The 26688-nt window shown below is 47.5% G+C and overlaps 1 long non-coding RNA gene across 1 annotated transcript; it reads right to left on the bottom strand.

Moving 5' to 3' along the window:
* Positions 1-11832: 11832 nt before the first annotated feature.
* LOC109283531 (uncharacterized) lies at positions 11833-25152 on the bottom strand. The gene is made up of 2 exons (XR_002090718.2): positions 25011-25152; positions 11833-22978 (listed from the first exon to the last, which is right to left on the bottom strand). It is a non-coding gene; the product is annotated as an uncharacterized LOC109283531 (long non-coding RNA).
* Positions 25153-26688: the final 1536 nt, after the last annotated feature.

Below are 26688 nucleotides of genomic sequence, written 5' to 3'. Positions count from 1 at the left end.
AGCAAAGACTCAGTGGCTTATACATTCTCATGGTGCTACCAACAGGGCAGCTCCTATGGCTGCACAATAGCAGGAGGCTGCCACCCACTTCACCTGGTAGTTGTCACTGCTGAGGCTTTACCTGGAGCACAGTGTCCAGTTTTGGCCCCACACTTCAAGAAGGATGTGGACAGATTGGAAAATGTCCAGCAGAAAGCAACAAAAAAGATTAGACACCTGTGAAGCAAAACTTACAAGGAAAGGCTGAAAGACCTGAGATTATTTAGTCTATAAAAAAAGAAAACTGAAGGGGTGTTGGATAACAGTCTTCAAATATCTGAAGGATGATTATAGAGAGGATGGATATGGGCTTGTGTGTGACCACAGGGGACAGGACTAAAAGCAAAGGCCTCAAGCTGCATCATAGGAAATTTAAATTGGAGATTAGGAGGAACTTTCTGACTATGAGGGTAGTCAAGCTTTGGAACAGGCTACGTAGAGAAGTTGTGGAATCTCTATTCCTGGAAATGTTCAAGATCAGTTTGGACAGACACTTACTTGGCTGAGATGACTTAGTCATGGATAATCCTGTGCTGGCAGGGGGCTGGAGTAGATGGCCTTGTGAGGTCCCTTCCAGCCCTGCTTTCCTATGATCTTTTGGTCCTATGATTTCATTGGCACCACTCCCAGGCTTCTCAAGTTCACTAATCTGACAACAGATTCCTAATTCCCTTTTCTCCAGTTATGCCTGAGCTACCATATTTACTAAAAAATAAGATGACCCTGTGTAACAGGTTGCCCTCCCCAGTGGCATATTTTTTCTTTTGTTTGCTGTCTGCGGCCTATGAGGGGTACCCTTGAAGTCCCTTCATGCTTCTCGTATCCCACTTTTACTCGTCTGCCACGTCTTGATGTAAATATTATACAGATGTTCTTACAAGCAGGAGACTACCTATTGTATTTCTATGTTGGGGTTCCCAGCCACCACAGGCCTTGCCCCCCTGTCTTTCTCTAGCTAGGCCTACCAATCTAAAGCTACCAGATACGGCTTGTCTCTGAGGCTGTAGCTCCTTCATCTTGGGGCTCGTGGCCCTCTTTTTTGTGTCCAATATAGAGCCCAGGCTTTCTGGCCTAGAGGCCTGCCCACTGGCTCTGCAACCAGAGGTCCACAAGCCCAAAGCTGGGCAGAGGCCCCCAAGCCCCCACTGGCCCAGCCCAAAAGTATATAACTACACACACTGGTGCACCAGGCCCCCTTGGCCTTTTATGACTGTGCCCAAGGCACTAATGAGGCCTTTTCCTCCCCTACAGCCTCATCCACAAACCACCAGTGTATCAATCAACAAATATATATATATATATATATATATATACAGTAAGTCAATGGGTTCTAGACACTTGTGATCACCACATCACCATAGTGCACCATACGGTGGTGTAGCATGACACTATGTTACCATAGGGTGATGTGTAGACACACCCTATAAGACGCAAGCCTATTCTATGCCTCAAGTCCCTAGGCCCTGTAAGGCTTAAGACACTCCAGTGCCCTCAGGCATTATTGGGACCTTCACCAACCCCTGATAGTCCCAAATCCAAGCTAACAGTGCACGCTATAACAAAGGACTAAGCCCTTTGACTATAAAATAAACTCCAAACCTACTGGCTATATAACAGACTTCTCCCCTGCCTTGGATCATATTCCCCTGGTAGCAAGCCTTCATTGTCTTACTTGCATTCCCAAGCCATGCCAGGAATCAGCTGGGCATTCTTGTACAGCCTTCCAGGCTAGTGTGAGGTCCGACCGGCTTGCCGGGCTATGGCCAGGAGCCCGGAACGTCAGGTGGGTACTTCGACGAGTGGAGTGGAATTAGGCACAGCTGCGTATTGGTTAAAGATAGACTATTTACTTATGCCGCCAATGCGTGCAGCGCAGGAAAGAAGCTGACTTTGGTTGCAGTTACAAACGTAGCGGGAGCTCTTTGAACGAGACGAGACGTTCCGTAAACGACTTAACGAGCGCGCAGGGAAGGGGGTACGGCAAGGAAGTCAGTGCCGGGGAGTCATTAGTGGGTGATCAGTCCACCAGGTTTACCCCAAGGTGCGTGCGGGGTTCTCCAACGTGGGCGGAAACTGCTTTTACTTTTATATCGTCAGTAAGCCAATTGTTAGTTGCCAAGTGGGAATAATTTGTAACCGGCCAATGGGTGGTACGCATGGTTAGCTAATTATGAGGACTTGTTAAAGTTTAAACAAGCGTAGCCGTTGGACTTGGCGGGAGTTTTGCTGGGGATTTTCCACTGTGCTGAGGAGGCTTTTTGCTGGGGATTTTCCACTGTGCCATAGGCATTTAAACAATGGGTACTGACAGCTAGGAGCTCTTCTATCTGCTCTTTACAGGGCTAGACTGTTTTTCTGGCTTGGACTCTGGGTTTATAAGCTGACTAAGCTCTGCCCCTTCTGGTCAGGTGGTACCCAGCCAGCCACAGGGGTTTCTCCTTAAGTCCTGGTTTCCATGGCAGCTTGTGACTGCTACTTTAGCAGCAAGCCTGCTACCCAAGTTAGGCTTTGCTCTGCTGTCTTATGCCTAGAAGCTAGCTTTGCAACAGTCTTAAGCAGAGTTCTCCTGACCAGGCTGCAGGTCCACCCCTTTACTTTAATGATCATCTCCCTACCTAGGCAAAGTGTTTCTCTACTGTCTTCCTTGATGTATCGGGCCTGTATTATGCTGCCTGGGCTCTATTGTCTGCAGTTTTTTTCCTTAAAGTAAGAGCCCCAGGCTCCCTGTTACATCATCAGACTCTGGTATCTCTGAGCACGTGGAAGTGAAGAGTAAATCTGAAAACCTTGAAATAAATATACCTGTAGTAGTTTGCATAAAGTACCCACAGTTTTACCCTATCCAGAATTGATGCATTTTACCTTTTTTGAAACTTCTGCAAGTTTTATCACAGGCACTCCATAAATTCACTTTTAAGCAGCATTTTGGCCCCTACTTATATACAGTGCAAACTATGCTTTTAATTTAATTTTAAGGGTCAAATCAGTTCTGACTTAAGTTCCAAATTTCAACTGAGCAGAATACAATCATTCAAGTCTGTGTGGCACTACCACCAGAAAGTATCTTACCTCCCAGAGTCTTCAGTCTGGGGCTTCAGATATTCCCAAATCCATGTAGACATCCTGTGTACAGGCCGCAAGCACAGACGCCTTGGAGTTTAGATGCCCCCTAGTATTGCTTGCCCCAAGCCAAAAGGCCAAAGGAGCAAACTAGAGGGAAAGGCCAAAAGCAGTCTCCTATCACCATAAATTGTGTAGCTGAGATCCTTGTATCTGGAGGCATTTGCAGACTCTAGAAGGGATCAGCTTCCCCACAGTGCAAGAAACAGGCCTTCACCATCTAACTACACTGAGTCATTCAAGGCTGAGAAAATGGTATCTCCCCTACCAGGTAATGATGTCAGTCCAAAGCCAAAATGTTCATGATTTAACACATAGATCATTGGGTTGGGCCTCAGCAGAGCCAATAGCATTTCAAGTCATGGTGATGCCACAGCTCAGCACTTCCCAGTACAGTAAAATCCCTGTTATCTGGCATTTAAGTAACTGGAACTTTCTATTAATTAGAGAGGCAGGCTGGGGGGAGGGCAGAGCTCACATGCGGTGGCCACTGCCACTGCCAGCCACCACCCTGCACTGCAGCTGCTCTGCATGCGGCCACCACCACTCCCCAGCCCCCTGCTCCACATCCATCCGAAAACCACCGTTTTCAGGTAACTGGCATTTTTAGATACCTGGCACCCCCCATTCCCCACACATGCCGGATAACAGGGATTTTATTGTATATGTATGTACTCCAGATACCCCAACAAAGGATCCATGTACTAATTAGCAGTCCCATTCAGTTCCAGTCCTACTCATGACTGGAACTGGGTGTTCTTGTCATGAGTCTTGGGATCCTCCAAAAATTTATATGCAGATGAGTCATAGGGCAACCTGGTCTGCTTCCCCTCATGGAGGAGTGAGGCCACACTAATCATATGTGACAGGCTGAGAGAGGGGCTGACAAAAGAATTATGGGTGAACTATTTGGGACCCTGTTTGCTGATGTTTGCCAGACATTTAATGTCGGTGAAGAAACAGGAATCATTGGAAATGGGCATGGTGACTGGTGCCTTCCAAGTCTGGGGGGCACCAGATCACTGATGGGGGAGGGGGGGCAGTAGCCAATCACCAGTGGGACGAGGGTCCCCCAGCGGCTGATCACCAAGCTAGCAATCACTGAGCCAACACTTCCAGTGGTACTTCCAGTATTGCAGCTGGAGCTTCCAGGGGGTGCATGGCCAATCTCACGGGGTGCACATGCAACTGCATGCACCACCTATGCATCGCCAGTAGAAATGGGAAAGAAAGGCACAGCTCAGCTGTGGGAGGGAAGAGGAAGTTGAAAGCAATGCAATGTAGTGGTTCACCATGACTTAAAAAAGAGTCAGCGCTGAAGGGGACTGCACTCAATGGACATTACCAAATATTTTACTTAGATGCAAACGTATCTTTGTGGCTTGCTTCTATGGCATTTTGGTTAGCAGCAACTGAGATTCAGGGGGATCTGAACTCCAAGTCCTCTGGGCTTGGGCCTTGTACATAGGATGCCTTCCATGAATTTGGGAGTATCTGAAGCCCCAAACTGAAGAGTCTGGGAAATAGGATACTTGCTAGTGGTAGCACCACGCAGTCTTGAATGAATGAGTTCTGCTCGATCGACAGAGTTCAGAACTGATTTGCCTGATTTCACCTGAGACATGACATTTCAAAACAACAACAACAAAAATAATTGCGGTGGGGGGGGGGGTAGGTTTCCATCAGCATGTTGGCCCATTATGGGTCAAGTGTTTTATAGTCATGCTTAGTGTTGACTGCATCAACTGCATAGTTGATTTCTATTTCTGAGCAAATGTGCTTTTAGTAGCAGTCCAAAGAAAGACAATGTATCTAATGCATTGATTAGATGCATTGTATCTTGTTTGCAAGTGTGAGATGAGGGGCTTTTAACCTCATCTTGTATATATGGTACTTTACTAGGATAAATCAGTTTTATTTACTCTCTATTGAAGTCTTGTCCAAAGGAGCTCTGGGATTTTTATAGTCCCATTGGAGAGGAAAGTCAAGAGACACTCATTCCAGCCATGCTTGAGTTCACTCAGCTTAATCCTCAGCAGAGGAGGTCTGCTCTGCTAGCCAAACAAACAGTTTTTTCAGGTTCATTCTTATGGTTTCTGCTATTTTGAGCCCTGCTTCCAGGAAAAGTTTGTCATCTGGCACTGGAGGTAACTAGAGTATATCCTGCCCCCCTCCTCCCCGCACCTCTACATTAACTTTTTTGCTGTGGGCCACATGCCAGGAGGACATACACTTCACAGGAACTAAAATGTACAGGGTCAGCTTTGGTATAAATGGGAGCAGCATATACTGAAACCAGTAGAGCCTGTGATTGTTTCATGAAGAGCTGATTTTGGTCTCTTCTAAGAAAAAAAAAGGAATGAACAGGAGGTGTCCCTTGGATGAGAAGGATCAAATCATCCCTTTTGAAGAGAAGTCAGAAAACCGTCTGGGACACACATGTTCTCCCAGGGTCCATCTACATCCCAGGCCTCCCCTGGCAGCATGCAAGCCAGTAAATAGCCACCTCCTGTTTCCCAGAAAGAGCAGCATGAGAGAAAGACTATTGCCCAAGAGCTGGAACACATCAAGCCAAAGCTTGCTTTCAGTCAGCCCCATGAGTCCTCATGTTTCATTGGCCTTGGTTGTATCTCAATCCCACTGCCATTACCCCAGGATAAGATGACCTCATGGAGGTTACTACAGATTTACACCAGTGTAACTGAGCAGAACCATGGCCAACAACTGGAACTGAAGATGGTCTGATGTTAATGATAGCATGATTAGTCCAGCAGCCTGGGATGAGTAACTTAAACCCTCTCTTCTTTCCACTTACCTTTCTCCCAAGCACTAACTCCCTGGCAGTTTCATAGGATGTTTATTGCAAACCCTCCTCCCTGATCCTCAGCGGGTAGAAATCCTGGTGTCTCGAGTGGAATCCGGGGGGTCGGGCCAGCTGAAGATGTAGCCTCCCCTCTGCTCCTTCTCTCATATCTACTTTTCAGCACTTTTTCATATAGCTGGAAAACCAGCCCCACTGTCTTTCTTTTATTTTTGGGGGGTGGGAGATGCTGGGACCAGGGCAGGAAAGCCCAACCCCTAGTTCATACAAAGTGTACCTAATTCTTTTTCCATCAGTAGATCTCTGAAGTGCATTACAAAGACAGTATCATTATCTTTGGTTTCCAAGCAGTTAAACTGAAGCATCGAGTGAGGAAATCATTTAAGGTGGCCAGGGTCAGGCAGCAGGTCAGTAGCAGAACCATTAAGCCACACTGTTTCCTCCCCTGATTCTTAGAGTCAGGCCTCTTGCACTGCAGCATGGACCATTATTGTTTTGCTACTGAGCTGGGGGCGAAGGGTCTGCTTCTGCTGCAGGTCACAGATAAATGGAGAAAATGAACAGGGGATCAATGTGGGCAGTCAAAACATTTTGGTCCATCTTGATTTGTCCCAGCTAGGCTCCCATCTCTGATTTCCTTGAGTGGCAAAGCTAAGAGCCACAGAAACTGCATCCCTATGCAAAAAACTCCTTTGTTTGCCTGCCTTGACTGCAGGAATAAATCAGAAGCGTCTGCAGAGATGAGCAGCAGAAAATGCTAAGGAGGGAGGGGACCTCTTCCACACACACCCCCATCCCCCCCAGTAAGCAGCTAGGGGTGCTGGTTGACTTTTCCATCATTTAAAAGCCAGCTCCAACATGTGGTGAGAGGGCCTTGGCAAGGCTGCACGCCTGGTATCAGTTAGCTTGGCTGAAGGCTGCAGCTTCCCCCACCCCATGCCAGGGTCAGTGTTAGGGCTCCTGGCAGAGCTCCAGGAACCATGGCCTGTGGCTTCTTTTGTCTTCCCAGCCTGCCATGCACAATCCGACCCACAGAATGAAAGTGTTTATATTTTCCTTTCGGGAGCTGAGAAGCTTACACTTTACCCTTTCATGCCTAAGGGGGAGAGCAGCTCAGAGTTCTTCCTATGCCTTGTGAGCACACACACAGCTCCCCAGCTGCCCGAATGATAACTCCGCTGAGATGGAATTTACTGTGGGCATGAACTTGTTCAACAGCCTCCATCCTGTGTGGATGTCAGAGACCATGTGGCTACAGCCTTACTTCCCTGCTGCCTTCTGTCTCCAGAGCACTCAAGCCTTGGCTGCACTTATGAGCTGGATACACAAGGAGAGACTGCAGCTCCTGGACAAAGCAATCATTGCTCATCCATTGCCTCATTGATAACACTTGGTGCACACATTGCTTCTTTTATCCAGGGATTTCAGCACCTCCATAGGTTGTTGACTTGGGCTAGCCCATGGTCAGGAGGAGAACTGCCCCTCCTCAGGCTTGTTCCAAACCAAACTAGGTATCTTTTGGTTTTTGTGCAATGCCCTTAAACACTGTGTGCAAGGGAGCAACCATGCTCTTCTCAGAGCCACTGAGACCTGTTGAAGAGAGGACCTCACCTACACACTGCAGTCTCTTCTAAGAGACTTCACTCATCTTTATTAATGTAGTTTTCCTTGATCTTCACTGAAAATCCTTCTGGAGCATGAGCTTATGGCCATTCTCTATCTTTGGAAAGCCACATGTCTCTGCCTTTAACACTAGCAGGGCATATCTACATGTGTATATTAATGCAAAGAAATAAATTCCAGCACTTATCATGGTGGAGTTTATTGCTCCCAGGTGTCACATTTATGTGTATGCCTGGGACAGCAGCATACTGAGCGAGGTCAGAGCAGCCCTGGCTGCCAGGGGGCCCAAGAGGTCAGCCTGCCAGCCCAGAGCTGCTCCGACTCAGCTTACCATGCTGCAGAGGGGCTGGCTGGGCAAGAGAGCGCTTCAGCAGGGGGCTCTCCCTCCTGCCCCAGCCGGCCACCTCAATGTCTACATGTGCACTACTGTGCACAAAGAAACACCACCTTGTATTTACAAGTCCTACCCTGCTGCAGAGTTTATTTGTTTCCTGCAGCCTAACAGGGCTGCGTGTGTAGACACCAAGTTGTTTGCTGTGGAGCTAATAGGGCAACTCCACAGTAAATGTCTTGTGTAGATGCATCTGCAGTGGGGATGGAGCAAACTCCTAGATCCAGATCTTGTAGTGGGAGGGGGGGAGAAGGAATACAATCTAGATCTGAATGCTGAGGCTGGAGCAAATCCAGGCCTCTGCTTGAGGTGAAGGGAATTTTGGGCAGCTGAGTGCAGCAGAACCAGCCCAGATCCTTCCTGTTGGCTCCCCGTTCCTTCATAGGTCCGTTTTCACTCAGAGCTGGACGTGCACAGCAGCTCAGCCCTCCATGTAGCAGGCAAATGCAATAGCACAAGGGTCAAGGCTGGAGGAAGCTGGGGTGGTCTGGGGAAGGAGGCAAGGACCCCACATGAAAAGGGGTTATAACACATCACAGACATGGTCACACCTGGTTACCAAAGATTTTCCCACCCTCCCAAACCTCTGGCCCACACAGCAGTGTGACCACCCAATTAATGCTAGCTCAGCCGCATTACTCTCCTTTTCCCTTTACATATTGAGTCTAATTAATGATAGCTGCATCTTCAGTTCCTCAGACTAACAAAATAGTTTGGACAGCCTGTCTGTCCCCAAACCCCTGCCAAGCAGAGCAGTATTTACAGTCAGCTCTGCTTGCCCTGAGCTGACCCTGCAGCTCTGATACAGCAGTCTGGGAGGCAGAAGGAGCCTGGGGAGGAAGGATCAATGCTGCCACCTGGAGTTCATGGTCTTGTCCACATCGTTCAGAGCCCCATGATATATTTTGTGGGTGTCTCCAGGGAATGTATTAGTTAGAGATGGGCTGCAACCAAATGCCATCACCACATACCTCCCAGCTCTCAATCCCCCTCCCCTGGCTCTGCATCTTGAGCCCTATCTTTGATACTTGGGGCTGTTTCTCATCATGTGTTTATACAGCCCTTAGCATGATAGAGCTGTGACCAGAAAGACTAAGTGAGCTGAGTTCTGGCCTGGAGTTCTTGTGGGGAACACTTTGGAGGCTCAGTGCGAACATATGTTGCTGTAAATAGTCCCTGCAATACTTTTGTAAGTGGAACATGTAGATGCCCTTTTCATCCCAGGAGAAGACGGCAGTCTGGGCCTGGCAGCAGAGCTTGGATACTGCTCTCTGATTCCCCCTAATATTGTGTTTAATTTTTTGAATGGCTGTTAGTCCCCAGATTCACTTCAATTGTTCTGTTGCAGTTTTGTTGCAAGTGTGGCTGATGGCCTGCAAAAAAACAGAGCTCTGGTGGAGCTGGAGTCCAAGGGAATGCAGACGGAACTGCAGTGGCGCAACAAAGACTGTTTGTTTGAAGAGGAGCTGGTTGCTGTGTTATTTGGGATGCCAGCACTCTGGCCCCCTTTTGAAGAGGGAAATACCCCCTTGGCAGCTGACCAAAAAAGGAGTTCTTTGACGTGGAGCATGAAAGATAAGCTGGGAAAGCCAGGGACAAAGAAGAGGCAGGGTATGGAAGCCAGAGGTTTGCCCCTTGGGAAGCCATGCCAGGGTAGGTTTAGGGGGTCCTTCAGGATGGAGACTAGGATAGCTTTCTTTCTGGGGAGTCCTGAGACAGACCTTCTCCTGAAAAGGGCAGATCTGTGAGGAGGGCCATGAAAAAATATGCTTTCTCAGAAGATCAGCTTTTGATGGGCTGTAGGCAGTGTAGGAACCATTGTTTTCATAGGGTTCCTTTCTGCCTCTGGTCTTAGCTGGACCCTGAGAGTGCGGTGTAAATAATTAGGAAACTAGAGGAGAAAACTGAAGGAAAATGAATAGTGTGGACTAGTGAATAGTGCACTATGCTGGGCCTTGAGAAATCTGGGGTTTATTCTCAGCTCTGTCCCTTGGCTATGTTGCTTGCCTCAGTTCCTCCACCCACCCTCCTTTGACATTGGAATAATGGGCATTTACACACATGCTCTGGGGGGGTGCACTTAATTAGAGTGACTCTAAGACCTGCTCTAATTAAAGTGCCTCGAGCATCTCGTGTATCAGCATCCCCATGCTGAAAAATGGCAGTGGGGGTGCTTTAACTAAAACTCATTGAACAAGCTCTACTGGGGAGTTGCCCTACTACCTCCACAGCAAACATCTCGGTATCTAAGCATGCAGCCCTATTAGGCTGCAGAAAGCAAAAAGCTCATTGAACAAGCTTTAGTTGAAGTGTCTCTGCTGCCATTTTTCAGTGTGGGAACGCTGATACATGAGATGCTGGAGTCTGCTGAAGTGCAGTTATTACCATGCTCCAGCAGACTCAACTAACTGAGACTGCTCCAACACGCTGTAATTACAGCACATTAGAGCAGCCTTGCTGCACATGTATAGGAGCCCAATGAAACTAACCTCTTCCAGTAAAAAGGAAGAAAAGTACTACAAAAGAGCCTGCGGTTATCAATATGGCCATTTCTATGGGATATGGGGATATGTATGTAGTACTGTGGGGAGTACCATCTCTATACTACATATCTCCCATACCCTTGTGATGGGATAAAACTTCACAAAAACTGTGCCAATCTGAGAGTTGTTGTAAAAGGGTTAAAAATGGGCTGTGCCCCCTCCTGCTTTCTGGAAAGAACAGAAAAGGAGGCACCCATCTTGTAGCACTGCATTTGCATGAAAAAGCCAGCTCTAGGCCAGGACTCTGGAGGAAAAAAATATTTCTACATTCTGTCTTCCAAAAACAAGAGGCAGATCTTCTCTCAGGGCGTGGTATGCAAGAAAATATGGTATAAGGTACTAGGATCTGTAATTGTTGCTACTGTTGATGGAGTTCCTCCTGATTTATGGCAATGTGGGTGAAGTCAAAACCACTCACAACACACTGAAGTTTTTTGCCTCCTACAGACAACTACAAGGGCTGGGATTGAGATCACATGGGATATTCCTGGAAATATGGGGAATGGTGGCTTCTTGGCTGGGGCCCAGAAGTAGGGGTATAAGCCTAGCCTGTTCCTTCTGAAGGGGACTGATGACTTTAATCACCTACAGAAGTAAAGTTGTCCCTGGGAATCCCTAGGAGCTGCCAGGTGCTGAGGTCAATATGTACCATTCTTCCCAGGAGATGAACCTTGCTTGAGTGCAATGAGTGCCCCTTTACAAATAACCCTGTGGGACAAGACTGTGCTATGCACACTGGATTCCACTGGTAAATAAAACACCCTGCAGGAACTGGGAAGAGTCCAGCACCTGCAATGCCCTTGGCTGGAAGTTTGAATCACTTCCAAGCTTTGCTGGGTTTGGGAAGACACCGATTTATCTCTCGCTGGACAAAAATAGTAAATAAGCAATAGGTTTGCAACACCAGCGCCATTGAAATGAACCACCCATGCAAGACTTTGTAAATGCAGGAGTTTTAAGTATGCAACATAAGCAGATTTGCATGTGCAACTGTGCACAGGCATCTGGCCTGGAATTATACGCAGTTGTGTCTGAATCTGATTGGGCTTCTGAACTAGACCACAAGAGTTGCCTGCTTGCAAAAGGGTATTTAAATGGGAAGGTGTGTAAGTGGGAGACTAAAGCTTGTGCAAGTCAGCTTCCACTTCAGTAGAACTACAGGCATTTTCACCAGCTCAAGATCTGGCTCTGTGTGTAAGTGGGTGATTGAAGGAATATAAATGCTCCAAAAGCTTAAATATTGTGGTCACTCAAAGAAGTTCCTAAACACAAGAGAAATAGCCTGTAGCAGAATATAAGGTTTCTCTGACAGTCTTTATTTGTCTTGGGAAAATTTGCCTCAAAGGACACAACAAACCCTATAAATCAGAGCACATACAAACAATGCAAAACAATAAAGGAATAAGTCAAACCCTGGGGTATTTCCCCAGCCTCTGAGAGAGTTTCCAACCCCTGGAGTCTCTTCCCAGACCCTGAAAAAGTACCCTGGTTCAGTGTTGAAGCAGCTAACCTGGGATCCCTCTTTCCCTCTGTCTTCCACTATCTCAGCTTTAACTTCCTCTGGCCAGCCCTTTATCCCAGTCCTCCCAGGCAGCCATCACCTTCTTAGCATCTTCAGCTGGGCTGCAATCCCTGGTACATGCTGCCTGCTAAATCCTGAAATCTGCAGCCTGCTACATAGCCCAAAACATCATAGATGGCCATGTGCATCTACTTGGTTTGTGATGGCAGGCACCCATGAGAATGAGTTGATGGGGTGTACATGTTTATGGGTAAACAGCAATCACTTGAATTAGGTCATATGTGTGGACAGGAAGGGTGATGAGTGCATATGCAGATTGCAGGTGTGGGTTTCTACCTGCATGAATGTATGTGTGTAGCATGGAGAGTAGGTAAGTATATGCATGCATGTTTATTTGTGTGCAAACAGCATTCTGTTAGGTTATGACTTTATATAGAAGACACAAGGTTCATTTGTGCAGACAGCTGATGTGTGACACAATTTTAGATTCAGTTTTGGTAAGTGATAAAGACAACATAGAAAGATCTGATTGTAGAAAATAACCCTAGAGTGAGTGATTGTAAGTTGATTTAGTTTGAATTCAATTGGAAGATGAACAAAAACAGATCTGTAACAAAGGTTTTCCATTACTAAGGGGCAGACTTTGAAACAAATGGAACTAGCTAGTGAAGTCAGATAGACTGAAGGACTCGGGGAGTAGGATGTCTAATAGGCGTGGAATTGCTTTAAATCAAAGGCGTGAAAAACTATCTGGAATCATTGTCCTAAGGAAGAAGAAAAAACTCATAGGGATGAGCTCCAGACAGAACTGGATGAGTAACCATTTCAAAAAGGACATTAAATATAAGCAGAAAGCCCACAAGAGGCAGAATATGGCGATCATTAGCAAAGAAAGCTGTATTGGAGATGCAGTGTGCAGGGATGAGGGAAGAATTGTCAAAAATCAAGCTGGCTTAGACCTTGCAATGGAACAGTAAAAATAGGGACAGGTTCTTTAGACATATAAATCAAACATGAACAAAGAAAGAAAGAGGGTCGCTATGCAGAGATGAGGGGGTCAAGATTAAAGATCATCTGGGCACATAGATGAAAATATCATAGAATCATAGAAGTAGGGTCAGAAGGGATCTTGTAGATCTTTAAGTCTGACCGCCTGCCTGGGCAGGAGGAAAACTGGGCTCAAGTGACCCCAGCCAGGTAGACATCAAGCCTCTTTTTAAAGACCCCCAGGGTAGGAGCCAGTACCACTTCCCTTGGAAGTTGGTTCCAGATCCTAGCTGCTCTAACTGTGAAGTAGTTCCTACGGATGTCTAATCTGAACCTACTCTCCAAAAACTTGTGGCCGTTATTCCTTGTTATCCTGGGGGACGCTAGGGGAAACAAGGTCTCCCCCAAACCCTTCTGGTCCCCCCTAGTGAGTTTATAGACAGTCACAAGGTCCCCCCTCAGCCTTCTCTTGTGAAGGCTGAACAGGTTCAGGTCCCGTAGCCTCTCAGTGTAGGGTCTGCCCTGCTGTCCCCGGATCATGGGGGTGGCCCTCCTCTGGACCTCTCAATGTTGTCCACATCCCTCTTGTAGTGGGGTGCCCAGAACTGGACACAGTACTCCAGCTGTGGCCTGACCAGTGTCACGTAGAGGGGGAGGATCACCTCCTTGGCCCGACTTGAGATGCACCTGTGGATGCACGATAAGGTCCGGTTAGCCCTGCCGACCGTGACCTTGCGTTGTCAGCCCATGTTCATCTTGGAGTCAATGATGACTCCAAGATCCCTTTCTGCCTCCGTGCTCTCAAGAAGGGATTTTCCCATCTTATAAATGTGCTGCTGGTTACTACTGCCCAAGTGCAGCACCCTGCACTTGTCCGTATTGAAACGCATCCTGTTTTTGTTAGCCCACCCTCGCAACCTATCCAGGTCTTCCTGCAGTCTTTACCTCCCTACTAGCGTGCCCACCTCACCCCAAATTTTGGTATCATCAGCAAATTTAAACAGGTTGCTTTCCACCCCGTCGTCCAAGTCGCTGATAAAGAAATTGAACAGTGCGGGCCCAAGGACCGAGCCCTGGGGGACTCCACTGCCCACTTCCCCCCAGGCTGAATATGACCTGTCCACCACCACCCTCTGAGTACAACCCTTCAGCCAATTAGCTATCCATCTGACTGTGTAGGTATCAATACCACAGTCGCCTAGTTTTTTAATGAGGATGGGGTGGTGGACAGTGTCAATATCTATTCTATTGATATCAAAGGATACTTATAGAAGCTGTTGCAATGTAATATGAACATCTGACTGCTCTTGAGGAGTTACAAGTGTTGCAAAACCATCCCCAGCCCAGCCCAGCCCCTGGCTTGTTTACTTTTCATTCCATCCAGGAAGAGCACACACCAACCGCTGAAGCTTCCTTAGCCTGACGAAGGGTTTTTGAACCCGAAAGCTTGCTTAATAACTATTCTTCAATCATTTGGGTTGGTCTAATAAAAGATATCAAATTCACCAAAGGAACCTTGTCTGCCTATGTCCTTAGACCAACACAGCTACAACCCAAACCCCTGCAAAACCATTGGAATTTTAACCTTATTTTGCTCCCCACTAAAGTTACAGCAACTTAGCTAACTTGTATTATCATAGCAGCAGCTTATATACATCCCACTAGAGACAGCTCCCTTTTTAATATGGTTACAAGTTATACTTGTGCACAGCCTAGAGTTGGATCAAATTCCTAATGAATACTTTGCTTCAATTTGCAAACAGGGGGATGATGTAGAACAGGGAGCAAAGGCAGGATGGCTCAAGCCTACAACTGGGCAACCAAGAGCTCAAGCTGGACAGAGCTGTTGAAAACTGCACATGAAATGTAAAGGCTGGTCACAAAGATTCTCAGTAAACCTATCAAATCACAGGTACTACATGACTGGAGAATAGACAATACATCTGTATTCAAAAAAGTGAAAAAATGATTGGGCAACTAAAGACTTGATAGTCTGACCTAACCAGTACTCAAGGCTTTAGAATAAAGTGAAGGCATGGAGCTAACAGGAAAATGAGGGGAAAATGCATTGTGGGCTTTCCAATGGTAGATCGTGCCAGGTTCACCTGACATCTTTGATAAAATAACTGAATATTTAGGCAAGGGGAATGTGGAAGATTGAATCTACCTGGACTTCAGTTACACATCTGATATGGTGCCACGTAAGGATCTTTTAGTTAAATGGGAGACATGGGAACTGTAAGGGCCTTGTTACACATTACATTGTGAACCACACAAGTGTTAATGGTTGTTAAGACTAGCTTGAATTTAAAGCAGACACACAGTCAGGGCAGCAGGGGCCTGAATGCCACTTGCCCCCTGGGTCTTCCTGGTTCCTACTCCCACCACCACCACACCCAGGTCTCCCCTCCCTACCCTTCAGGGTTACCCCCTGTCTCCTGCCTCCCCCCATCCCCAGGGCATTACTTACTTGTGGTTGCCTGCTCTGTGTGTCCCAGGGGAGCAGGTAGGGAAGGATAAACCTGGTTGCCAGGCTGCTTCTCTTCTCTGGGCTGAGCCTGCCCAGACAGCGGTAACAGCAGGGCTGGTGGGACAGACAGATTAACCCTTCCCTTTCTGCTTCTCTGGGACAGACAGCATGAGTAGTCACAAATAAGCAGATGGGGGAAGGGCATAGGTGGCAGAAGGGGGGAGGATAATGGGGCTTAGACCCCGCAAACACTGGGCAGTGCTAGGGCCACAAGGCAGCCTGGCCATGAGCTTCTGGTGGCTGTAGCAGGGGTGAGGGAGGGAGTGGGGCTGGGGCAGGTGCTGCACAGCCTGGGCAGGGCACAGGATGGACCCACGAGCTGCTTTTCCAGGGGATGTGGCTCCCACCACTGTGCGCACCCTGAAGAGCTTCAGAAGCCACCCAAAATTACTGTATAACAAGACCCTAAGAAAGGTAAAGCTGACTAAAAAGTAACTAATAGAATTCCTCAAGGATCAGTTTTTTGAGAAATCTTATTTTTTTTATTAATAATGTGGGTACAAAACATAGGAATACGGTAATGAAATCTGCTGATGGCACAAAGCTGGAAGGCATTGTCAATACAGAAGAGGATTGGGCTACCATACAGGAAGGATCAAATGATCTCAAGGACTGGGTAATAACGGAGATACAATTTAATAATAGAAAGTGCATGGTCTTGCATATAGGGGCTAAAGCTAAGAATTTCTGCTTTGAGCTGTGGGCACCTTAGTTGAAAAGGACAAAGGAGGAGAAACATGTAGGTGTATCCACTGATGACTATGAGCCATCAATGTATTTATTACAACTGTGACAATGGCAAATGCAATATTAGGATGTAACAGGTAAAGTATTTCCAGTAGAGATAAGGAAGTATTAATGTCATTGTTACCAGGCACTGGTGAATGTCCCCAGAAATACTCTGATATACTATGCTTATCCATGTTTAAGAAAGATGAATGCAGACTGAATGGGCACAGAGAAGAGCCAGTAAGAAAAGCAGGGAATGGAGAAGCTATCTAGAAGGCCTAGGTTTATTTAGCCTAATAAGAAAAGGGCAAGAGGGATTGTCACTGGTGTGCAAAATCACACAGCACAGCAAGCACCTGGGAGGGAGAAGAGTTATTTTGCTAAAGAGCAATATTCACATAAAGACAAGTGGGGAAAACCTAGCCATGAATACATTTTGACCAAAGAACTGGTGCTTGGTACAGCCTTGCAGTGGGAGTTGTAAAGGCAAAAACTTTGCTAGTGTTAAGATAGAGCTCGATCCTAGTCTTCTGTTCTGTTACCCGCTTCTTGTGCCTGTGTGTATATAGGCAGCAGGAGTAAAGTGTGAGTTTTACATAACAGCTACACTACTGCAGCAGCCAAGCCAAAGGAGCCTCCTGTGTGATGTCATTGCCATGAATCCTCTAGCAGAGCTCAAAGGTGAAAATACCAGGCTGGAGCCTCTCTGTCTGGACATTGTGCAGTTGTGCAGCAGCCAGGGAGCTGGGCAGAGGCACCGCAGTGCAAGAGGAACTTGGGCAGCAGGGAAGATCCAGGATAGAAAACCTCCTGCTGAGGCTATCTTTGCATATATTCATTAGATTGTCCTTAGACCAGTCTTGACAAAGAAGCTCTGTCTCTCAGCAGCTCCAGTTCTGTTGGATCAATGAGTTCCTTACTGGCTTCCAGTTTCTCTTCCAGGGGACTTATATGGGACAAGAGGCCATGGAGTGATCACAGAGTCCTGGTACTCCACACTGACTAGGGAGGACTAGATAACAATGCTAGACAGCCCACCCTATGGCAGCATGTGTCTCTCTGTCCCTCACATTGCACTTCCCAAAGCAGGGCCACCCCCCACACTTGCTGCTTCATGTTGTGCAGACTCAGAGCATGGTCCAGGAGCAGGAGACAGGGCCCTTGACATTGAGGCCACTATTGTAAATACAATTCAGTACGAGAACAACTCCTCAGAGCTGCCCGGCTCTCCTCCCCGACCCCCACGACAGACCAGTCAAAGAACGGCACTACAAAGAAAATGGCACCTGCTTCTGTGGTAGCAAGAAGGGGGATAGTTTCACTTGTGTTGTAATGTGCTTTGAGAGCCAGTCAGAGGGCCTGGGGGTCTTATCTATTGAACACAAGGTCTTATCTATTGAAAGACTAGGTCTCCAGCACAAGTGACTTAGGGTGCCTGTAAATGTGCTGGGAGGCTGCTTCGAAGCACTGTAATGAAAGGACATTGGAGCAGACTCAAATAATCAAGTCTGCTGGAATCAGGTCTGAGTGTAGCAAGTCTGCTGGAATAATCAAGTCTGCTGGAACTAATTAGCAAGCTTCAGAAACCTCCACGTCTCGTGTATCAGCATTCCCGCTCTTCAAAATGGCAGTGGGGCGCTTTAATGAAAGCTCATTCAACGAGCTTTAGTTAAAGTGCTCTCACCGCACAAAGTCAGCAGGGTCCTGTGACAGGGTAGGCAGGCCAGAAACCCCTTTAGAGAGCCTGCGGGCCAGAGATTTATTTTGCTCTTTTTTGAAGCATTTAGTATGGGCACCCAGTGCTTCCCAGTGGTCAGACTGTTTGGAACAGAGGCAGCTCCTTGGCTACCTTCATGGCACGCTCTTGGACAGCATAGGTTTCTAGGCACTTCTTGTGGGACACTGTATCAAGGGTCCCAACCATGCTATGCTCCCATGGGACAAGCCATGCTGGCCAGGAACTTACCAGACTGGGTCCGGGTGAGTGGCCCATCCTTGTTGAATGGAGAATGATGGTCCAGGACAAAGCAGGGCAGTAAGCAGGCCCCAGGAGCACAGGACATGTGGTCCAGAGAGCCATCTCCAACAGGCATGAGAGGAGAAATGGGAAGTTTAAAGGAGGAAGATGAGGAAGGGCTCAGCATTCGGCATTCTCCAGGATGGAAACCACCACAAACAATGGCTGGAAGGGAAAAAACACAAGAAGAAGCCTCTGTACACCTGACCGTTGTGAACCACTGGGACCAAGACAGACCATGAGCCAGGATCACTTACACTGTCCCCAAAAGATATGTAAATACAAACAAGGGGTCGTCCCTGTAGAAGCCTCAAGCAGAGACCCAGCAGGAAGTACACTTGTGGGGAAACAGTTGGTGAAGACCAGCCAAAAAGAATAATAGAAGAGAGAAAGAGAGAGAGAGAACAGGTCTACCAGGAAAAGTGGGGGCCTGGAAGAAAACTGAGGCAGCTAGGACAAGGGAAGGGTTATTCCTGGCCTGTCAGTGGGAAAAAGAAAGAAACTAAGCAGAAACCAGAAGACAGTGACAGAGTGCCATGCAGAAGGGAAAAGAAACCTGAATGATTCTCTTTTAATTTTTTTTGTGAAAGAAAGGAAGAAATTGAGGGCCAAGGGCAAGATGCTCTCCCTTTTCTTTTCTCCAGATGAGAGAAGGACCAAAATATGGGGGAGTAATTCCCCAAAGATTTGATTTACAGTTAAGCATGACAATATACCCAGCCCTAGGGAACATTCAAAGAAACCAGGGCAAGGAGTCCTGGGGACAGGCTGGGAAGAAATCTGAATGAGTTAATTGAATTGATCCTTGTTTAATTGGACTATTGTAGTCACATAGAGATTGGACCAACTTAAGAGAAAATCTAGATGCTGCAAGTTCAAGACTTGGAAAAGGCTGAGAGGTTAATTCACAGGGTACTGTCCACTCGCCATCGTTGAGGAATTATGGCCATCAACCCAAGAGGAAAGGGGTAGGGTGTCAGGGAGGTGGAGCCCTGCAGAAGATCAGCAATCTGGTCAGACTGACTTGTAAGCCAAGAGACATCCATCCTCCAGAATATCAATTTTCCATCACGGTGTAGCAGGTGAGTGGGAGGAAGAGGCGGAAGTGAGCGTGATCCAACAACACAACGGGGGGTGAGGAAGAACACTGCTTGCTCACAGACACACTTGCCTAGCACTGTGATTCACACATGTACACACTGTAGGCACACTCATGGCTGGGTCTACAGTACTCATATTTCATATTTCACTTGGTATACAGTGGGCATACCTATACAAGTCGCTAAATGTGCGGTAGACTAATTCTACAGTGCATTAGCACGTCACAGCAAAAGCTTTGCTGGTGCACTAATGCACAGTAGAATTAGTCTACTGCATATTAGCATCACAAAAAACCCGTGTGCCAGCACTACTGAGCAGCAGCGCCAATTCCAGTACATTAAGTTAGTACCTGCTGTTTTAGGTACTAAACTTAATGCACCATAATTATGGTGAATTAATGAATGTGTAGATGCACCCTTTGAGTATGGACTCTGATCTAATGTGGTTGAGACATCCCTGTCTGGTACTCTAGCACTCACTCCCAAGGCTAGCACAGTGGCATGGGTACTTTAGACAGACATTGCAGCATGCTGTCTGGTGCTGTAGCACTTTCCTGGCTGGAATTACCCTAGCAGCCTCTCTAAGTATAACCAAATCATATGACATAGAATATCCATGAGGTGGCTGGTAGCCAGGGCTCATCAGTGACCCACGTGGCTATCCGGCCCTGTGCAGCAGGATATACCCTACAAGACAATGATGCAGACCTCTTCTTTTGCCTCTCTCCACTCTGCTCACCGTTCCTTTTAGACCTGTGGCACCCAACATTTCTCCCAGTCTGTGCAATACACATTTGCCTCTTTGAATTAGAGGCTTCCTGAGAAAGGAAGCTGTTTGGGAGGGGAGAGGGGGCAGAGCTTTCAGACAACACTAAAGGAATTAATATTTCCTTTGCTCTTCTTAGCTAGACAATATAAAATTACAGAAGGATTCCACCTGCAAAACTCCGACAGCGAGTCTACCATCCTTCACGCAGCTCCTTCTCACATATCAGCTCCTTTTTTCACTTGGAATGCCTCTTTAGAGGCTGAAAACCAAACTTGATTGATCTGGGAAAAGGGATTTGCCCATCTGGAGGATTCCCACGGCAAGGAATGCAGAACTGTGTGCCAGCATGGGCTCTCTCCAAGAACAATCCCTGTTTTCTCACCTCTAATCCCATCGTCAGGTGAGCTTTGGTAGAACAAGCTGGAGAGGTTTTTGCCAGATGGTGTTCATTTCATGATCTGCTTTGTTTCAGGCCAAAGGCTTTTAATATAAAACAAACAAAAGGGTTGGATGCTAAACTGCACAATGGAAACCATTCCAAACAAGTCCTGGAAGACTGAGAAACCACGGTTTAAAAAATCCACCTGTCTCTGGAGGGGGAATCCAGAGTATTTATGACAATCCTTCACACCTTGAGCTGGATTCTGCACTCGGTGATGGTGTAGAGAGCTCATTTCCTTGAAGGGGTGCACATTGTTTGGTCTTTGAAACAGCACCATGTTCTTGTTTGATTTTGTGATGCGGCTTCTTTGGGGGAACTGTGATAACCAGCACACAAGCTTGGTGTCTGCCTCTGTCTCCCTAATTAGAGTCTTGAGGCAGGGCAGCCCATGAGGAACCAGATGTCATTCAGCTGAGGATGCTAAATGGGAGGATGGCCCACTGGTACCAACGTGGTATACTTCTGTGAGCATCTCTGTAAAACAGGTTATAATCAAAACATGCCCTCAGGATCCTATTAGTCTTAACCCACCATTCATCCATCCAGGGTGCTACAGAAGAAAGGGCATCTGGAGGACACTGGGGCGTCACCAATTTTTAGGGTCAAGACAGAATTTTTTCCCCCAGGCCAGATTGACAGAGACTGTGGAGGTTTTCACCTTCCTCAGTAGTGCGGGGCAGGGTCCTCTCCAAAGGAACCTTTGAGCGTATAGAAACCCAGCGTTGTCCAGTTTCTGAGTGGCTGGGACTGCATGCCACATGGGCCACATGCTGCAATGGTGGGCTCCTCAGGACATCCACACTTCCATGTTGGTAGTGCAGCCCACAGCACAACACAAGCAGCACAGGCCCTCTACCCCACAGAGAGCATCATCACATTGACACAAGCCTTCTCCCCCAGCATGCAGGCTGCAGACTTCCCAGGCTCTCTCCTGTCATTCTGCCGCACCCCCAGGGGCAGGGCCAGGAAGCAGAAACTGAAAGAAGGAGCAGGAGACTGGAGCCCCCAGCTGCTGCAATGGCAGGAGCAATGGGGGGAGTAGCGGCCAGGTGGGAGCCCACGGGCTGCCTCAAGACTGCACCCCATGGGCCACCGGTTGGACAGCTCTTTATGAACCAATTACTTCTTTACCACTGCAATGACAGGGCATGGATGTTGCTTTCACCTGCCCGACTTTTACTCTGTGGCAGGAGGTAGTGTGCTTTTGGTTACATTTCCACAAAGAAACAAAACCATCACACATGGCTGTGATGCATGAAGTGTCAGGTTGGATGATTTGGAGAACTTTCTGGGTAAACAGTTGCCTGATAATGTAGGGTCCCAGATTCAGTGTCCAGGGAGGCCCCTCCTAGGCCTATCACCCTGTGTTCACAACACGGCGGGAGCAAGTATGAAGGCTGGTGTGACGAGTTCAGCAGAAAGACAGGATCTGGCCCCACGATGGAGTCAGCATTGCTGAAGGCTCAGAGAGGCACGACTGCATCCCTCCCATATGCACATTGTTCAGCAGAGCTGGGGGAAGCACCGTCCAGAGCCTGTTTGACATAGGGAGCATTCTTGTCTAGGATCGGAGACACTTCTGCCAGATTTGTTGAAAAGCTACTTCCCACAGGGAGCTATGAGGCAACAAGCCACAGAGAAGCTAAAAGGTGTCTCTTGTTGTTGAACATAGGTAAGGAACAGGCTGGGGCTCACCAGATCTGCCCTGTGAAGGACGTGTCTGCAAGCAATTTGTAGTAGGAGTTCCTAGCAGTTTGTAGTAGTCCATTCCCTTGTTGGGACGGGAATCCCATGTTTGTCACCATGCTGGGTCCCAGAAGCTTGTCCATCACAGCTGGAGCCTGTGGCCAGTGTTTATACGTTCCTAAACCCCAAAACAAGTAGTGAGGCCTTTCCCCTTTCCTGTGACTTCCCAGGTCGGGGTCCTCTTCCCCAGTAGTCAAGCATGATTTATCTGGTGTTCTCCTGTTACCCGGGAGCAGTAATTATCATCTGTAAATCAGCCTTGAAGAGGAGTCAGATGAAAATAGGGCTGGCGGGGCTCTACAATCACTACAGAGAGCCTGTTTGAAGAGTGAGGCGGTAGACACTCATCTCTCTTACAGGGAGGCAGTGTTATGACAAGGGCAGGAATAACGAGGGTAATTAATCTTGACAGGAGGGTCTGACTCAGCAGATTTGTCAGGATGAGCCTGTAACTGCAGCACAGTTGAGGTCTGGCTCCCGTGCTGCGGGGTTATTTTACAGCTGTAGGAGTTAGTGGTCAGGGCAGGGGACTTGCTGTCAGGATTGCAGGCTCTGTTCCTCACTCTGCTGCTGGGTGACCTTGACCAGCCCCCGTAGGCCTATGGAAGTGGTAAGCAATGTTAATCTGTGTTTTTAAAGGGTTCTTGCTTGCAGACATGGCCTCAAATAAGCCAGATGTCTGCTAGTAAAAGCGTGTGCCGCTTCCTTCAGTGTCTTCTGCACTGTCCATTTCCTTGAACTCATGAGAACCAAGCCTCTCTGTCTTCTCCATCTCTTTCCTTGCTTGCCTGCCTAGGACTCTGGCTGTCTTCCTCACTCCCATCCCACCCCTTCCTCGTTGCTTTTTGTGTCCTGGCATGAGCAGATAGGCTTCTTTCCTTCAGCTCACTCCTGCATCCTTCTCCATCTTCCTCTCCATCTCTCCTGCTTCCCCTGATTCAGCAAAGCATGTGACTACTGAAGCACTTGTTAAAGTGTTTTTCTGAATCACGGCTTCTCTGTTTTCTATCATGTTACCTCTATGCCTGGGACAAATCCCATAATGTCATACCCCAGATCCCCACTCTCCACAGTGGTTAAGGGCTTTCCTTAAAGCCTGCTTCTTCCCAAAAACAGGCCTCTTCTCCCTGCCAATAATCCCCAGTCCTCCCCTCATTTTTCCTGAGCTGGATTTTATTTATTTATTTATTTGATTTACATACAGCCCTTCCCAACAAAAGCTCAAGGCAGTCTAAGATGCATCTCTCATGCAAGGGAGGTGGTTGGAAAGCACTAGTACAAACACTCTGTCTACTACCAAGAGGTTTTATTGCCAGTGATGGTACGCTGCAGTTCCCAAAATAGATGGATTTCTGTACTCCTGGGACTTAGTTGCTGTGCCTTGCAAACTGGGGTCACATGCACAATACACAGACGCATGCACAGTGCAGGAATCAACAGCCACAGGTAAGCAGGTACACGGATATGCATGCATAGCTATACAATCCTGCCTCCCATGTGCACACACACGCAGAGACACGCAAGACACATGCAACTATATTTCCAGCATCATTCAAATATACCAGGATATATGCACATACTCACACACACACATGTGCATGAGCACAAAGGGCTGACCTACATGAGCAGACTCCCTCAGTTCAATTACCAGTCTTTACTGGTATGCCGATCTCTACAAATCTGCTGAAGCAGGAGGAAAAGATGGGCCCAATGGGTACAACCCAGCCCCCTAGAACATTGTAGGACTCTGCTATCTAACTGTTTGCAAACAGTGCTGTTACTGACTGCTCTGCAGCATAAGGCTGGCTCTGCACCTCCCTCTAGGTTCAGGCCTAGATTTCCCTAGTCACTTAAGGACGAGATGTCCTTTATGACCACAAGCCCATTCTCTTTTCCCTCCCCAGCATTAGGGCATGAGTCAAATGCACCTTCCTGTCTCAATCTCCTCTCTGGGCCACAGGCTGCACAGACTCTGGGCTGGATTTATGCTTTGGGCCTCCTGATTTCCACCTCTCATTTGTGGCCGCTTTTGTAGCAGCTCTGAGAGCCACTCTAATTAAAACTCCCGCAGTGTCTCATGTATCAGTGTCCTGCACTTCAAAATGGTAGTGGGGTGCTTTAACTAGAGCTTGTTGAATGAGCTTTAGTTAAAGCATGCCCAGTACATTTTGAAGCTCGGGGACACTGAATAGAAGACGTGGAGGCTGGCTGGAGTGCACTAATTAGCACACTCCAACAGACTTAATTAATTGAGTCTGCTCCAAGGCACTATAATTACAGCACATTGGAGCAGCATCCCCACACTTGTCCAGGCACCCATGGGCTCCCCCCACCCAGAATGCAGAGACACACAGCCACCTGCAGTCACGCGATGCTCACGCGTGTCTCACATGACTCACAGAGATGCATATACAAGAGGCAGGACACGCACCCAGTCACATTCTCTGCACACGGAGTACCGAGAGCATCTCATGACCTTTCTCCTTAAGAATCCAGCTCTTGGCCCTTTTGGAAAGCTGGTCCAGCAGCACTCCTATGAGTCCAGCCTCAGAGGCACCCAAACCCCTCACTGTCTCCAGGGCTAATGTTTTCCCCTTGTTTTGGAGGCCAAGCTCCCAGAAAAGCACCTACCTGCTTTGTAGTAACCTCTTGACCTCTGAGCCATTCAGACTCTGGCATGGGCTGTTGCTGCCATGCCAGCTCCCCGCTTCCTGGATCCTGTCTAATGGAGGCTACTGCTCTTCCCCTAAAGGGACCTTAATCAAAAATTTAAAACCTCTTTAAGTGTAAACTCCCACTAGTCCCCTCCCATCCTGTAGCCCTTCCCTCCCAGTGCCCATGTCCCCCATGGGTCATCAAAAGCTGCCAAAACCAAAACAAATGGATTAAGACCAATTAGTGGGAAATGTACATGATGTCACTGTGTCTGCTTGATTGAGGGTAATAGGGAGGCAATTCACTTACAACCTTTTACAGCAACCAAATCAAAAGACAGCACATCATTACACAGCACTTGGTAAATAATTGCCTTTGGTTCCTATTAATGCTCTTAAGGACTGTCTCTGGCCAAGAGTGCAGAGCTCCATAGAGGGAGTCACTCTGTATTGCTGGCTCTGATTTACTGAGGAGGCAGACAGGTGATCAGTCTCTCAGTGGTCTCATCTTATGGCTTAGCTCAGATTTCAGTAAATGTTAAAGAAACAGTGAGCTTGGAGCTTGAGGGCCAGGGCCAGGGGAGGCACTGGACTTCCATGGATATATGGTAAGCTTCTTTGCATGTAGTGTCTAGGAACTGAGTAGCGTCCCTTTAACTTGCATGTGAGCCTGCTATTTTAGATAGCAGCAAACCACTGCAACATATATAGAAGGATGTATATATTGCTTTGCAGACTGGGTATAGTTAACAGATAGTTATTTTGGTGTGCCAAGGTGGATCCTTCCTGTGACACTTTTTGTGGAAAAAGCAAAAGACACAACAGTGTGTCATTGGCACTGAACTGCAGAATGGCTGTATGGTTGGGAGTGGTTTGTGGAACAAGGGGCATGTCTACATGAGACACTTTACTGTGCAGTAGAGCTAATTACTGCATTGTAAGTGTCACCATCTACACATGCAGCCCTTTACTACACAATAATTTGCTCTACTTAGCAGTTAATTTGCTACCTGCAAATGCAAGTAGCAAATTAACTGTTGAGTAATTACTGTGCAGTATGGCACATGTAGATGGCCAACTGGGAGCAAATTTGCTCCTGGTCAGCAGGGCAGCAAGGGGCGAGAGATTTCTGCCTGTCCCCAGAAGCTCCCTGCTTCCAGGGTGGGCTCCGCCAACAGAGCCTGGCAGGGACAACATCTCCTTGTCCTGGAAGCATTAAGTTACTCTAGAAAAACCCACCCCACATTTGCACATGTAGACATGCCCAAGGGGCCTGATCCCATTCCACCTTTTAGGCACCTAATTGCAATTCTGTTCCACCCTGCTCAAGTCCCTGGAAAGCTGTTAATACAAAAGGCAGCTGGGGCTTCCTCTTGCTTGATGCTTCTTATGACTCAGTCTTAAGGCAAAGATTATGGTGTGGTATGAAAATAGATGTGCTAATGGATTTTCAGGGTCTTGAGCTGAGCAGAACACCACCACACTTAGACAAGTAAGGCCAGTCAAATGTCCAATAGGTAGAGTAGGATCTGACCCTAGCAATATAGCACACTGCCTTGTTCCCCCTGGAGACCATGGGCATGATGAATTTGCATCTGCCCAGACTGATATTTGCCATCTCTAGCTGATCAAGTAAGGCTGTCTTCACCCTGCCC

Source organism: Alligator mississippiensis, chromosome 6, assembly GCF_030867095.1.
Source record: "Alligator mississippiensis isolate rAllMis1 chromosome 6, rAllMis1, whole genome shotgun sequence".
Lineage (NCBI taxonomy): Eukaryota > Metazoa > Chordata > Crocodylia > Alligatoridae > Alligator > Alligator mississippiensis.
This window is presented reverse-complemented; position numbering and strand designations above follow the sequence as displayed.